Genomic DNA, 16850 nt, shown 5'->3' with positions numbered 1-16850 from the left:
GAACCAGCCTTGCATCCCTGGGATGAATCCTACTTGATCATGGTGTACAATTTTTTTGATATGTTTTTGTATCCGATTCGCCAGAATTTTATTGAGGATTTTTGCATCTAGGTTCATTAGAGATATTGGTCTGTAGTTTTCTTTCTTTGAAGTGTCTTTGTCTGGTTTAGGTATCAGGGTGATGTTGGCCTCATAGAATGAATTTGGAAGTTCTCCCTCCTTTTCTATTTCCTGAAGTAGCTTGAAAAGTATTGGTATTAGTTCTTCTTTAAAGGTTTTGTAAAATTCTGCTGTATACCCATCTGGACCTGGGCTTTTCTTAGTTGGAAGTCTTTTTATGGTTTCTTCTATTTCCTCAATTGATATTGGTCTGTTTAGGTTTTCTATATCCTCCTGACTCAATCTGGGCAGATCATATGACTTAAGAAATTTATCTATGCCTTCACTATCTTCTAATTTGTTGGAGTATAAGGATTCAAAATAGTTTTTGATTATCTTCTGTATTTCTGAAGTGTCTGTTGTGATATTGCCTTTTTCATCCCGTATGCTAGTAATTTGAGTTCTCTCTCTTCTTCTCTTCGCTAGCATCGCTAAGGGTCTGTCGATTTTGTTTATTTTTTCAAAGAACCAACTTTTAGTTTTGTCAATTTTTTCAATTGTTTCTTTTGTTTCGATTTCATTAATTTCAGCTCTGATTTTAATTATTTCTTGCCTTCTACTTCTTTTGCTGTTGTTTTGCTCTTCTTTTTCAAGGATTTTGAGATGAAGTATGAGATCATTTATTTGTTGGTTTTTTCTTTTTTTAAGGAATGAACTCCAAGCAATGAATTTTCCTCTTAGAACTGCTTTCAATGTGTCCCATAGATTCCGATATGTTGTGTCTGTGTTTTCATTTATCTCTAAGAATTTTTTAATTTCCTTCTTGATGTCTTCTATAACCCATTGATCATTCAGTAACCTATTGTTCATTCTCCAAGTGATGTATGCTTTTTCCTTCCTTCTTTTATCGTTGATTTTCAGTTTCATTCCATTATGATCAGATAAGATGCATGGTATTATCTCTACTCCTTTATATTGTCTAAGAGTTGCCCTGTGACATAATATATGATCTATTTTTGAGAAGGATCCATGTGCTGCTGAGAAAAAAGTGTAACTGCTTGATGTTGGGTGGTATATTCTATATATGTCAATTAGGTCTAGGTTATTAATAGTGTTATTGAGTTCTATAGTTTCCTTATTCAACTTTTGTTTGGAAGATCTGTCCAGTGGCGAGAGAGGTGTGTTGAAGTCTCCCATGATTATGGTATGGTGATCTATTAGACTCTTGAACTTGAGAAGAGTTTGTTTGACGAACATAGCTGCACCATTGTTTGGGGCATAAATATTTATGATTGTTATGTCTTGTTGTTGTATGGTTCCCTTAAGCAGTATGTAGTGTCCCTCTTTATCTCTTTTGATTAACTTTGGCTTGAAATCTATTTTATTTGATATGAGTATGGACACTCCTGCTTGTTTCCGAAGTCCATATGAGTGATATGATTTTTCCCAACCTTTCACCTTCAGCCTATATATGTCTTTTCCTATCAAATGCGTCTCCTGCAGGCAGCATATTGTTGGGTCTTGTTTTGTGATCCATTCTACTAGCCTGTGTCTCTTAATTGGTGAGTTTAAGCCATTAACATTTAGGGTTATTATTGAGATATGGGTTGTTCTTCCAGCCATATTTGTTTATTTCTGTTACTAAACATGGTTTGTTTTCCTCTTTGATTATTCCCCCCCCCCTTTACTGTCCTACCTCCCACTGTTGGTTTTCATTGTTATTTTCCATTTCCTCTTCCTGTAATGCTTTGGCGAGGATGTTTTGAAGAGATGGTTTTCTAGCTGCGAATTCTTTAAACTTTTGTTTATCGTGGAAGGTTTTAATTTCATCCTCCATCCTGAAGCTTAATTTCGCTGGATACACAATTCTTGGTTGGAACCCATTTTCTTTCAGTGTTTGAAATATGTTATTCCAGAGTTATTTCAGAGTCTGTGTTGACAGATCAGCTGTTATCCTGATTGGCTTACCCCTAAATGTAATCTGCTTCCTTTCTCTTGTAGCTTTTAAAATTCTCTCCTTATTCTGTATGTTGGGCATCTTCATTATGATGTGTCTAGGTGTGGATCTCTTATGATTTTGCACATTCGGCGTCCTATAGGCTTCTAGGATTTGGGGTTCTGTCTCATTCTTCAAGTCTGGGAAGTTTTCTTGTATTATTTCATTGAATAGACTTCTCATTCCTTTGGTTTGGAGCTCTGTACCTTCCTGTATCCCAATGACTCTTAAGTTTGGTCTCTTAATGTTATCCCATATTTCTTGGATGTTCTGCTCATGGTTTCTTAACAGTCTTGCTGAGCTGTCTATGTTCTTTTCCAGTTGAAATACTTTGTCTTCATTGTCTGATGTTCTATCTTCTAAGTGTTCTACTCTGCTGGTAGTATTCTCCATTGAGTTTTTAAGTTGGTTTATTGCTTCCTGCATTTCTAGGATTTCTGTTTGTTTGTTTTTTATAACCTCTATCTCCCTGTATAGTTGATCCTTTGCTTCCTGGATTTGTTTGCGTAATTCGTTGTCGAAGTGATCTTTCATTGTCTGATTTTGCTGTTTAATGTCTTCCTTGATACTCCAGATCATCTGAAGCATGTAAATCCTGAATTCTTTATCTGACATTCCATCTGCTGCAGCTGTTACCTCTTCTAAAGTTGCGTTGACCTGCATTGCTTGTGGTCCTTTCTTTCCTTGTCTTTTCATACTGCTTGCGTATCTTTCCTGCAGGTGCGGGCGGCGGCTGTGCTCTCTCCTTATTCCAATTGGGGTGTCGTGGCTACCACGCCGGCAGGTCACTGGGCCTGTTCTGGGAGCTGGCGGCGGCTCTGTTCTGCCCCTACTCCAATTGGGGTGACGAGTGTACCACGCCGGCAGGCCACCGGGCCTGATCCGCCGGTCGGTTGCAGGTTTGCCTACCCTGCAGGCGCGGGAGGCGGCTCTACTCTGCCCCTACTGCAAATGGGGTGACGTGTCTGTCGTACCGGCAGGCCACTGGGCCTGTCCCGCTGGTCGGTCGCAGATCTGCCCACCTTTCGGGCACGGGTGGAGGCTCTGCTCTGCCCCTACTCCAATTAGGGTGTCATGGCTACCCCGCCTGCAGGATGCTGGGCCTGTTCCTGGCACGGGCAGCGACTCTGCTCTGCCACTACTCCAATTAGGGTGGTGTTTGTACCACGCCGGCAGGCTCCTGGGCCTGATCTGCCGGTCTGTTGTAGGTCTGCCTACCTTGGAGGCGCGGGCGGCGGATCTGCCCTGCCCCTCCTACCACGCCTGCGGACCCCTGGGCCTGATCTGCAGGTTGATCACTGATCTGCTCACCCTGCGGGCACGGGTGGCAGTTCCGCTCCGCCCCCACTCCAATTGGGGTCACGTGACCACCACACCGGCAGGGCCTGATCCGGGCGTGGGAGAAGGATCTGCTCTGCCCCTACTCCAGTTGGGGTGACGTGTGTACCACACTGGCAGGCCACTGGGCCTGACCCGCCAGGCTGACACAGGTCTGTTTACCTTGCAAGCGCGAACTGCGGCTCTGCCCTGCCCCTCCTACCACGCCCATGTACCACTGGGTCGCGGGTCTGCCCACCTTGCGGTTGCGGCTGGCGGCTCCGCTCCGCCCCCTCTCCAATTGGGGTCACGCGGTCACCACGCTGGCGAGCCGCTGGGCCTGCTCCGGGCGCTGGCGGCGGCCCGGCTCCTTCCCTCTGGCTCGACGACAAATTGAGGAGACTCGGGTGACTGTGCCTCACCCCCCCTACCAGGAGACCAACTGCTTATGTCACCACTGGTATTGATGAAGTTCCCTCCTCCGCCGCTTTCTGCAGACATCAGATCTCTGCCATGTTGGTATCCTATGCGAATGGCAGCATTTCGTTCCCCTTGCCGGGCAACCAAAGCACCGGGTGAGTCCTGCCCGGCCCTCAGCAGGACCCGGACCGAGAAGCAGTTTCCGCGGGCTCCTAGCCCCGGGCCAGGGAAGTTCCGGGAGCCGGAACTCGGCCACTCCGTGCTCGGTGTAAGCTCCTATAAATGTAAGCTCCAAGAAGCAGTCCCCGCGGGCTCAGTTCCGGGAGCCGGAACTCGGCCGCCCCGCGCTCAGTATTCACTCTGATAAGATCAGGTTCTAAGAAGCACCCAGGCGCTGAGCCCTAGCAATCTGTCTGCAAGCCGCAGGCGAATTGCAGCCTGAAATTACCTGTTCTATGGCTGAATGAGCTGCGGTCAGTCAAAAACAGGGGTGGTGACGTCAGTTTACCAACATGGTGGCTGCTGGCCTCCTCTGTGGTCTGACCGGTGTGGAGAACCGAGATGGACCGCTTCCTTCCCCCGTCTCGAACCCAGAATTCAGCCCTGAGTATGGTGCTTGCGCGGCTGGCAGAAACTGCAGCGCTGTAACCCTGCGTCTCTATCCCAGACTTTAGCCGCGGGGCGATTTGCTGAATAAGCAGTGATACCCTCCGTGCGACAAACCTCTCGCGTTTGCGTCCCCGTAGCCGATCCTCGTGCGATGGAAATCCTTCCTCCAGGTTCCGGAGTACCCCACTATTGCTGTAAATTCCTAACAAAATATCCTTTAGCCGTCCTGACTTGTCATACTCCCACACAGTGAAGCAGCACACGGGGACAATGCACTCCCCTCGCCGCCATCTTCCTCAAAATCTGGGTTTCCTCTTTAGTAATGTTTTGGGCCAGTTAAGGGGTCTGTGGTAAAAGTCTGGTTCAGAAAGAACAGGTTGTAAAGTCATCTGAGAGGTGGATACTTCTATGAGAGAAACAAAACAACATGAGTATTGTAATAAGATTAATACAAAATAAAGTTCTCAGTATCTGGATCATGTTAATGAATATTGCAATGATGATAGAAACCAATAATCTCTCACCAGGAGAGCTAAGAAATTATTCCCATAACAAGGCCAGTGAGGACATGGCCTCTATTTGGGAATGTAAATCTTTAAGAATATTAGTTACATTGCCAGAGTTAAAGAATGTAAATACAACATCTAGTTTTTATAATGTCACAGATGCCCTCATAAGATGTAGTTAAGATAAATAATGTCATATGATTTTAATAATATACCTTTTTGTGGCATAACCTCTGTATTTAGTAGAGATCCATTTATTTTTGTTATTTAAAGCTAGATAATCATAAACAGATCAAGTCTGTCTATGTAGGAGGTTAAGAAGATTTGTAGGCCCTAAATTGGCTAAAAAAATCCTGACTCTGATAGTTTTTTGATAGTTATCAGGCACTCCTGTTTAAGAATCCCTCTTTTGTAGCCACCTGTCTTGCTCACTCTCAATGGGGCTAACACAAGTATATATTTTAAGTTACACCAAAAAACTATTCTCTTTTTCTTTAAATGTCCAGGTATGGCTACATTTTGGTTATAACTTGTTTTGCAAGGTATTTAAGACCAAGCTAGTCAAATTGACCTTGTTCCTATATATCGTTAAGAGTCAGCTGAGTTCATTTAGGAGGTTACTCCTGGGAGCTTCAGAGCAGCCTCTTAGCTCCTTTAGTGCCATCTGCCAGGATGAGTCAGTGTCTTTTGATCACATGGCTTCCCTTAGAAATGTCAGGGACATTTTTCTCTTCAATGACCCTCCTCTTTGCAGCATGTGCAATGGATAGCTTCCTGTTTTCCAGTGTCTCATTGGTCCCCCTGATAGGGAAGTTATGTGGCCCAGAGTTGTCAAGCCCTTAGAGAAGTCCCCTTATTCCCTGGGTTTGAGCTGACCTCAGAGGACAAAAGAGCTAAATAATTGCTATTTTTTCTTTCTTGGCCCTTTTACTTCCTTAATTTTAATCTCCAAGTTTTGGTCAAGTTTTTGGTTATTTTATATCTTCTATTTAATTGAATAGAAGTTACACCTTTTATTTAATGGTGGTCAGTATTAATACTGGAAGTCAGCCTTACATCAGTGGTCTATTATCTCAACTTAGGTTGTTATATTAGAAGTTGTACTTCTGTAAGGCGCTATTAGATAACAGTTACAAAGTTTACAAGAAAAATGTGAACTGAAATTAACGAGAATAAAAACATTGAATTTTTATAATAACTATGAATCAAGAAACATAATTTTTATAATCCCAAACCTTTACTTGAAACTTTAATTTGAAGAACACCAGCTTGGTAAAATGTTCTAAACCTTATACTTTAAAGCATTGTATGCTTAGAAGATATGAATGCATCTACTATGTAAGGAAGCCAGTAACAGTACCATAGTTACACTGATGTTCTTATATTAAGCAAGTTTAGTTTATAAAAAAACATTCAGCATCTGTAATGCAGTGTACTACTCTAAAATAACAGTTGTTGTTTAACCAGAGTTGTACAAACCCTAATTCCTATAAGACTAGTTTCTCTAAATAATAACACATAACAGACATAAGAGATTATATAGACAAATAAGAGAAGATTAATGCTTTAAGAAATCCTTGTTACTTCAACACATAGATTAAACTTTGGTATATATCAGTACATTAATATTTGTCCTTGAGAAAAGCCTTAAATAGTTTTGACTGATTGTTCTGCTTATATATAACCAATTTAGTTGCACCAAAACTTTTTGATATTTACCCTCCACATACCTTCTGCAATTTAGACATTTTATAACTTTTACTTTATTACACAAAGACTTTCTCATCCAGAAACATTTATTTTTCCTTCTTTTTTCCATGACAAAACATATTTTCATACCTAGAAGCTTTTTATATCTCTTGTCTAACTGTTGACCCTGTTTAAATTCATATTCTGAAACAATTTTCATAAGGTTTATGAATTGAGACAAATTACACCATTTTAATAAGATGAAATACTTTTTTATAGTGCTTTAATTGAAACTCAACTAAAACGTTTTATACTCTTTGCATATAATTACACCTGATAGAATCTTAATTCTTAGTAACTTTGTTTTAATGAAGACACAGACATAAATATATCTCAAATCTTTTTTCATTTACCTATTTAGGAAAACACACATAATATTTAAATAGATTACCTTATAGAATTTAAGAAGTCAAGAGTACTTGATTTTATATTTAGCAGTTGATGTTTTAGCACTCTAACTTTGGAAATTAATTAGATGTCTCCTCTAACAAAAATAATTATGATTAATCCCATTGATGTTAAGTCTAATTTACTCATTTTTAATTATAAAAAATCAAGATATCAGGCAAATGTAGTAAACAGTACTAGCCATCTCTTTTCTGTTAAAGAAAATTCCTACAAGCAATGAATATTACACTCTAAACATTTTATAGAAAGCAACCAAGAAAAAAACTTGTGAGTAATTTTAAAGACATCTCTATTCTCATCTGTCTTTAAATTGAACACTTTTTAAGTCACATAAAAGGTATTTGGATCCATTTATCATTTAAATTTTAATTTATAATCACATATTAGTACACAACCAGTGTCACTCCACATCAGGTACAACCACAAGAATGGGGAGTTATACTCCATGTATGTACGTATGTCAAAATACACTCTATTGTCATGTATAACTAAAAAGAACAAATAAAAAATTTTAATTTATTAGTGCTCATCTAGCTACATTTCAGTTTTAATACTATATCCATGATACATGGACACATGCACATATGTAGACACAACAATACAATATAAAGGTATGTGCACATACATAAAACAGATGGGAAACAAAGATCTGGTAGCCATTTGTAGGCAGCTCTCCACATGTAGAGGTAATGCTACAGATTTTATTAAAGCCTCTATTAGATTGAACTTGTTAGAAATTAAAATAGAGCCTATTAGACTTTTACATTATGACTGAAATATAGGGCAGTCCTGTACAGTTGGAAATGCTACATGCAATATCTGACAGTATGGTAGACTGTGAAATCAAAAGTTCAGTAGATGGCTATCAGATTTATTCCCAACATCATCATGTCTATGCGCTTTTTAGGATTTTGTGAAGGAGATTTTCAAATGTGTTTGAGAGTTAACCCTTGAAAAATGGCCAATGATCAAAACAGTGTATAGTTAAATAAAATAGGCTGATCAGAAAAATATTTTAATTTAGGCATGCAGTATTAAATATGAATTCACCATAAACTATGAGTTCAAAAATACAATTAAAAAAAAGAGTACTAAAGAAGATGACATGGCCAAAATCACTCTAGAAAAGGAGCATGCGGAACATCTTTATCATATCAGAATTCACTTTTTAGCTCAGATGAGAGACAGTTCAGATATTTTAAAAATGTGAGAGCCCTGAAGTTCTTAGGTAAAGATTCTCAAAGAAAAGAAGATTTGTATATATGAGATCATTCCATTTTTCCTTCCTGTGCTGTAGCATTAGAGAGGAACTTGTTAAGAAAGCAGGGTAGAGCCAGGCATGGTAGTGCATGCCTGTAATCCCAGTGGCTCAGGAGGCTGAGCAGGAGGATCAAGAGTTCAAAGCCAGGCTCAGCAAAGGCAAAGCACTAAGCAACTCAGTGAGACCTGTCTCTAAATAAATACAAAATAAGGCTGGGAATGTGGCTCAGTGGTCCAGTGCCCTTGAGTTCAATGCCCAGGACCCAAAACAAGAAAGCAGAGGGGTAAAGTGCAAAAGCAGATAAGATACCCAGCCATTGAGGTCCCCCAAGTGGCTTGAATTTAAAAGTGATACTCCCCTCCCTCCCACTTTAGTCTCAACTGGTTCTCTGCAAGCCTTGTAAGTCTTGCAAGCTCTGTAAGCCCTGTAAACCTCTGTAATTTACATTTCAAATGCATGCCTTGGAGAGATAGAGATCTGGCAGAAGCTAAGAAGTAAGGGAAGCTACTGTTTTGAGCAAAACCTCATGCATAGGGAATTTTAACCTTTCATTTTCATTTCCCCAGTTGGTAATCAGACAAGGTTTGGATGCAGAAAATTATGAGACATCATCTCCCATCAATATATGAGGAAAAGGCTCCCCTCTGAAGAACATGAAAGGAACAAATGAAGGAGATAAGAATCCATAGATGCCTGTACTGAGTACTGTCACTTTGGCAGGGAACTTCTCCCAGTTGCTGGAGCCTCTAGCTCCTGGAGCCTCTGGCAGCCAGCAGTTTATTTCTCTTTCCATGCATGACCTCTGGATGTAACTGCTGCCTTACCAGTGTGGTCATAATCTATGTGCTTTTTTTGTGGGTGGCTATGAAAAAGATGCAACCCTCCAGATTATCCATGCTTACCATGTGACTTATAATCTCTGGGAGAACATGGGACCCCTTTTTGTAATGAATCTTGATCTGTCTGTGTTGAGGAACCATTAGTTAATGAACTTTGGGGGCAGGGGATTGGGCCTCAGTTAGAATGGAGGATCATAGCTGAGTCTAAGTTACATTTTTGGTGCAGTTTGGGTTTTTATTTTTTAAACAAAGTCTGAGAAGTCCTTAGGCCTCCACATAGAACTTTGGACTATTTCCTTCCTTTTTATATAACAGCCTGAGCTGTAGAATGGTACTAAAATATATATTTCTCTTTGATGGTCATGATTCTCTATCATATCGAGATTGGCATGGAGACCATGTTTAGCAGCAGAAGAACACTAGGGGTAAAGGTTGGAATAACCTTTAGTTCACAGTGGACTGAAGGAATCTTTGGAGGGCTGTGGATATAAGTCTCCATTTTTGCATTGAAACAAGGTAGCAGAGCACACAGGAGCACAGACACAGCAATGGGGAGAATACCTACAGGTTTGTAAAGCCTTAAGATGCAAACAAAGGGAACCCAGGCCTTTCCTTAGGAACCATTCCATGTCTTTCTCTCAATGCTAGAATCTGAACAGCTAGAGTCCGAACAGCTAGAGTCTGATCTGCCAGAGGAGGGGAGTGCTCAGAAGGGAGAGCAGGAAAATGCAGAATAGCTCATTTGGAGGTACAAGTGTTTTTCAGGCTTTTGCTCAGTGCCACTTGACTGACCAGTTGCCACATGAGTTCACATAAGGGCTGTCAGGAGAGGAGTTAAGGGAAAAAACTTTGAGGTTCACTGGGGAGTGGCCCCAGCCTGAACCTCAAAGTTGTTTCAACCCCTATCCGTTTCCATGCATCCAAAAGCAGACCAGGATTAGAGAGACTGTATACTCATGCCAAATGCACTGAGAGCCTGGGTAGGATAGTGAGAAATGGCTATGGCAGAACCCAACATGCCTGACCCACAGGATAGGTGATTGGGAGCCGCCTAGGCCATGAGTCCTGTCACCCAAATCTTTTAGAATGGTGGCTTGTACTAACTGCATTTAATTAGCCAACAGGTGCCCATTATTGTCCTATAGAAAGAAAGGGACAGAAAGACACACCTCAGAAAGTTGTGCAGTACGTGCAAAAGAGCTTACCTCAGTGACTATCTCGGTGGGACCTCCAAAGATGACACCAGTGTTGAGAATCAGGTTCAAGTCCTGTTCCCCATTGTTGAAGACTGAACACCCAAGAAACGCTGAGGCAAGAGCAAAAAGTTTTATTTAAAGAATAGAAGAGAGAGAGAGAGAGAGAGAGAGAGAGAGAGAGAGAGAATGAATATTAATGAGAACACAGACTTTTCCACAGAGGAGGGGATCCAACTTGTTGCCCAAGAGAGTCAGGGTGTCCTGCCCCTTTTATCCTTTCTTCTTATGCCCCTTCTTCCCTTTATCTTGCCTACATGGTCAAAAGATGGGAAAGGAGCCTTCGGGGCGCCTCTCCTAGTCTGCCCAGGAGGGCAGGAAGGGAGCCCTCTAGCAGGTACTTCATTAACAACTTCTTTTGGGGAGGAAAAATTCTCTGGAGGCAGGTAACCTTGGCAACAGGTTGGAGGAGGGGAAGTGCTCTGGAGGTATTAGAATTTTATTTCCTTTTGAACCAGCCCCATCTTCCTAACCCAATCATTCATTGCCTACCATGACTGTCCTTTTGCCTTCCCCCTCCTCATTTATAACATAGACCTAAGACAACATGAGCAAGGTGAAACAGAAAGACTAGGCAACAGACACAAAACCATAGTGCTCTACCAATTATGATTGTCAAATAAAATATAAAATAGCTATGCTTACTATGTTTGTATACTTAAAAATGGCAGAGACTATAAATATGACATTGGAAGTTAAAAAATAACCTAATTGAAGAATTAAAAAAATAGTTACTAAAATGAAGAACTCTGAAGCTGGATTGAGATTAAACGTAGCAGGGTAGGGTTGTGGCTCAGTGGTAGAGAGCTTGCCTAGCATGTATGAGATACTGGGTTCAATTCTCAGCACCACATATAAGTAAAAAAAAAAATAAAGGTCCATTGACAACCAAAAAATATTAAAAAAAGATTAAGCATAGCTAAAGAGAGAACTGATGATCTTGAAGATAAATTTTAAAAAGTTACTACAATAAAGAAGGGAGTTAAAGATTTGAAATACTGGAGAGAGTGTAAGTTATGCTGATTGTAATAAGAAGTTCTAACTGACGATTAACTGTTATCTTAAAGTAGGGAAGATGGGAAGTGGGAAGAAGGTCAGAGGAAACATTCAAGGGTATAATGGCTAGGAATTGTCTAGAATTTATGAAAGACATTTGTCTACTGATTTGAGATGAGCAATTAAACCCAAGCAGGACAAATGAAAACAAATCTAAACATAGAAACAACACAAAAAAATGAAGAAAATTAAAAATAAGAGGAAAAATCTTAAAGTTAGATAGAGAAAAAAAGAGTCACCAATTGTGCTGAGGAGTTATGTTTGTACTGGCAACTGAGTTTTAGTGAATGATTCTTTTCTTTTCAGGTGGACGGTTTTATTGATTTTTTAAAAAATAAATGAGAGTGGAATGCATTACAATTCATATTACACATATAGAGCACAATTTTTCATATCTCTCATTGTATTTAAAGCATATTCACACCAATTTGTGTCTTCATACATGTACTTTGGATAATGATACCCATCACATTTCACCGTCATTGCTAACGCCCTACCCCTTCCACCTCTCTGCCCTATCTAGAGTTCATCTATTCCTCCCATGCTCTCCCTCCTTACCCTACTATGAATCAGCCTCCTTATATCAGAGAAAACATTTGCATTTGTTTTGGGGTGATTGGCTAACTTTACTTAGCATTATTTTCTCCAACTCCATTCATTTACCTGCAAATGCCATGATTTTATTCTCTTTTATTGCTGAGTAATATTTCATTGTGTATATATGCCACATTTTTTATCCATTCATCTACTAAAGGGCATCTAGGTTGGTTCCATAGTTTAGCTATTGTGAATTGTGTTGGTATAAACATTGATGTGGCTGTGTCCCTGTAGTATGCTGTTTTTAAGTCCTTTAAGTATAGTCCAAGGAGAGGGATGGCTGGGTCAAATGGTGGTTCCATTCCCAGTGTACCAAGGAATCTCCATACTGATTTCCATATTGGCTGCTCCAATTTGCAGTTCCACCGTTAATGTATGAGTGTACATTTTCCCCAGTCCTCGCCAATACTTATTGTTGTTTGTATTCATATCAGCTGCCATTCTGAGAAAACTTCTAGAACTAGTAAATGAATTCAGCAAAGTAGCAGGATATAAAATCAACACCCATAAATCAAAGGCATTTCTGTATATCAGGGACAAATCCTCTGAAAGGGAAATGAGGAAAACTTCCCCATTTACAATAGCCCCTACCCCCCAAAATACTTGAGAATCAACTTAAAGAGGTGAATGATCTAACCAATGAAAATTATAGAACCCTAAAGAAAGAAATCAAAGAAGACTTTAGAAGATGCAAAGATCCACCTTGCTCTTGTATAGGCAAAATTAATATTATCAAAATGACCATACTACCAAAAGCACTATACAGATTTAATGCAATTCTAATAAAAATCCCAATGGCATTCCTCATAAAAACAGTAAAAGCAATCATGAAATTCATCTGGAAAAATAAGAGACCCAGAATAGCTAAAGCAATCCTTAGCAGGAAGAGTGAAGCAAGTGGCATCACTATACCAGACCTTAAACTATACCACAGAGCAATAGTAACAAAAGCAGAATGGTTCTTTTAAAATGTATTTCAAGTATATGTGGATTTTCTAGTACCCCTGTATTTGGTTTTAATGTTAAAAACATATTTTATGGAAAATAATATTTCTAAATATAAAGAGAGAGATTTTACAATAATAAAATCTTTAGTTTAGTAGGAAGATATAAATATTTAGGCATGTAATATCATGGCTTCAAGATATATAACACAAAAATGAGCAGAACTCTAAGGAGGATAAATTCATATTCAACTGGAAGATATTTTAAAGAACTTTTAAAAATGGATTAAACAAGTAGACAAGTTAGTAAGAATTTAGTCCATTGGGACTGTCAATAAAATTGTCCTAGCAGACAGAGTATATAAAACTCTGAATTCAACATTGGCAAAATACTCACTCTATTTAAGCAAAATTTGAGAATTTACAAAAAATTAACTATACTGTTCTACAAGTCAACTCCCAAGGAATTTAAGGTTCTGAAGCAACAGTGCAATTAAGTTAGATTTCAGTCTAGAAAATCCACATATATATGAGATACATTTAAAAATAACTCATGTATTAATGGAGAAATCAAGGTAGAAATTGGAAAATATTTAGTGCTTCCATGAAAAGGTGACCTACAAAACAAACATTTCTGGAAAGAAAGGTGAGTTGAGCAGAGAACCTGGGGAGGTTAAGAGAACATACCTGTAGCACGGTGGCCATATTACCTGAATCTTGGGATCATCACTTCAGTGTTACCTGTAGTAGAGATCTCATTCTCCCATTTTTGTTTATCTGAAAATGTCTGTGCCATTCTTTCTTTTAAACTAAAAGGAATTGTTACATTAATTTCCAAAAGCAGATCATATCAAAGACAATGGCGCCACAGGACTTGTACACACTCATCCTGGAGTGCGTGTGCTCGGCAGGAGTGTATTGATTGTTGTTGGTCTAAGCATTCTAGTATCATTTGTGTTTTTAACTTTGTTCATGAGCTACTTAAAAATTATTTTAGAAAATGTAAACAGCAAAAAGATCCTAGTTGGTAGTGATAAGTGTGGTCATGAAGAAAGCAGGCTTCAGGGATGAACTGGGTACGTACGTGGGTAGAACTTCGGAAGTGCTTGGCAGTCAGAGCTTGGAAAAGGATGTGTCTTTTGAGCCGGGGTTGAATCATAAGGAATCAGCTCTGCCAGTGGGAATGAACTTAACCATGTTTGAAGTGTGAAGGAAGGGAAATGAGTTAATTTTCTGTTACTGCTTAACATTTCCACCAACTTCCTGGCTTAAAACAACACAACACATGTTTATTATCTCACACTTTCTCTGGGTCAAAATTCTATCCTATTTTACCTAAGTCCTCTGCTTAGGGTCAGGCCTGAATCATTATTGCTGGGCAGCATTTTTATCAGAGCTTAGGGTTCTATCCTCTGGGTACTTGGCAGGATTCAGTTCCTGTGGTAGGAAAACTGCTCTGTTCTCTTGCTGGATGTCACAGGGTTCTTTAACTTCCAGGAGCTGCCTTAGTTCCTAGTCACATGCTTCTCTTATGGCATGGTGGCCTACTTCTTTAGGGACAGAAAGAAGTCTGTCTTTAGTCAGATAAGATGGAGCTGTCATGGGAAAGCAGGGAGCTGAAGCCCTAAACCTCAGTTCTTGTTTTCCAACCAAAGAAAATGTAAAGTCAGCCACCAGAAACTTATGCAGGAGAACTTTATTATAAGTGAAAGTAAAGTAAAAGCAAAGTGAGGCTCAAGCCGAGAGTACTCTCAAGGGAGAGAGTGGGCCGTCTCCAAGCAGAGAACAAAGGAGACAATGCTGTCTCCAAATGTATTACCGTTTGATACTTACCAGGAGAGCTGGGGACCACCTCTGTACTCTTTGCCAATCAGGTGTTCAACTCCTCCTTCACATAGGGCACTGGAGTTTTTTACTTAGTTGGTTCTCTCTGGAACTGTCATGGTGGCCATCCTACATGGGGGGCTGCATCTACAACTCAATCTCATGTTAATGTGGGCACTGGGGTCAGTTGCTGGTTAGAAGTTACTTTAGTGTACCTGCACTACTAAAGGAATCTTCCTTTCCAGACAATTGGAGACACTTATAGCCATAATTTCTAGCTTTACATTAACATCAATGGAGCCTGTCAAGAGGTAGTCCCATTATTCCTTTTCCCTTGACATGACTTCCAATTAGCTCCCCTGCTTCTGTTTGTTTGTTTATTTATTTATTTATTTATTACAAATTAACTACCATCCTTTGCTTTCTCATCTACTTTGGAAGTAGTTTAAAGAAGACCCTCAATAATTTAAAGAACACTTATGCATCTCACTACTTATTGATAGCTACAACCTAACAGAGTCATCACATCTTTATTGTGCTACATAACCTACTTGAGAGTGTGACTATCCTGTTATATTCACGGGTTCTGTTCACATTCAAGGGAAGATTGTATCTGTTCACATTCAAGGGAAGATTGTACTATGTGCAAGAATCTTGGTGGACATCTTAGAATTCTGACTGTCACGGGGCAGTGAAGTACAAATATGTCATAAGCAAAGACAGGCAATGTAGGGTCTTCTCAGCTTTGGTAAGGATCTGGAATTTATTATAATTGCAATGGGAAGCCAAGGAAGGATATAACAATCCAGCAGTAGAAAATAGATTTTCCTTAGGGGTATATAATGTAAGATTCATGAACTGGGGTTTGCTTTATGCATTAACTGTTAATTAACTTAAACACTGATTATAAACAAAGGGAAGTTCTAATCAAATTTGAATGTCTTGTTTTGAAATTCAGATGGAAAATGTATGCACATATCCAAAACCCATTTAATTTAAAGGTGTCTTAATTTTCTCTTGGATAATAGCAATTTTCACTAAAGAGTCAGTTTTTCTCTTTAAAATGATTAGCATTAACAACAGAAATATAGAGAATTTGACATTTGATATTTACTATATTTGCTAAATTTGTTCCATGAAGTGGGTTTTAGTTGATGTTTTGTTTTTGTGATATAGATGCATTATGTTTACAAGATGAACTTTGAGATCACAGAGAAAGCCTTCTTTTGAAACTCTCTCCTAATATACATGCATCTGCTACATAATTCTGGATATTGTCATGTGGGCTTTTTAGAGGAGACATCTCCTAACAGGCCACAGGGATGGTGAGAATCCTTCCTTGGTGTATATTCCTTCCATTGGTTTGTTTAATTACCAGATGGTCCTTGATCATAGTTAGCAAATCTAATTCTTTTTAATTTTTTTCCCCAAAGCCTTACAGAAGAATTCAAGGTATAAATCACATGTGTCAAACTTCTTTCTTAATAAAACCATCATTTAATGTTACCATATGCCACAGTTTATTTTTAAGTATTCACTAAATTGGACTCAATAGGAGCCTTTCCTTTCTTGCACTTTTCCTAAACTAGTTCTCTGTTTAAATTCTGAGATTTTTAAAGAGCATTCGTTTATCAACTGTAAGAAGCATCTCCTTCTCTCTCTCTCTGGCTGGCTCATACTTCTCCCTGATGTTAAATGCCACATTATTCTATAATTGGATAATGCTGTAAAATAATTGAATTTTGCTCTTTTTCTAAGACTTTTAATGTGAGATGTAAAATGCAGCATTTTCTGTTTGCTTCTCTGACTTTGCAGTTTTAATTTGGGCAGTTGAAGGGAGAAGTTATGGTATGCCAAGCCTAATATTTTCTTGCATATTTTAACTGTATTGCTGTTAAAACATGAGTAATGTACATATATACACTAATTACTTTGTATTATTTCCAGATACTCTACAAGTTCTTTTAAAAAT

This window comes from Marmota flaviventris, chromosome 1 (genome assembly GCF_047511675.1).
Source record: "Marmota flaviventris isolate mMarFla1 chromosome 1, mMarFla1.hap1, whole genome shotgun sequence".
Lineage (NCBI taxonomy): Eukaryota > Metazoa > Chordata > Mammalia > Rodentia > Sciuridae > Marmota > Marmota flaviventris.
Note: the sequence above shows the minus strand (reverse complement) of the source record.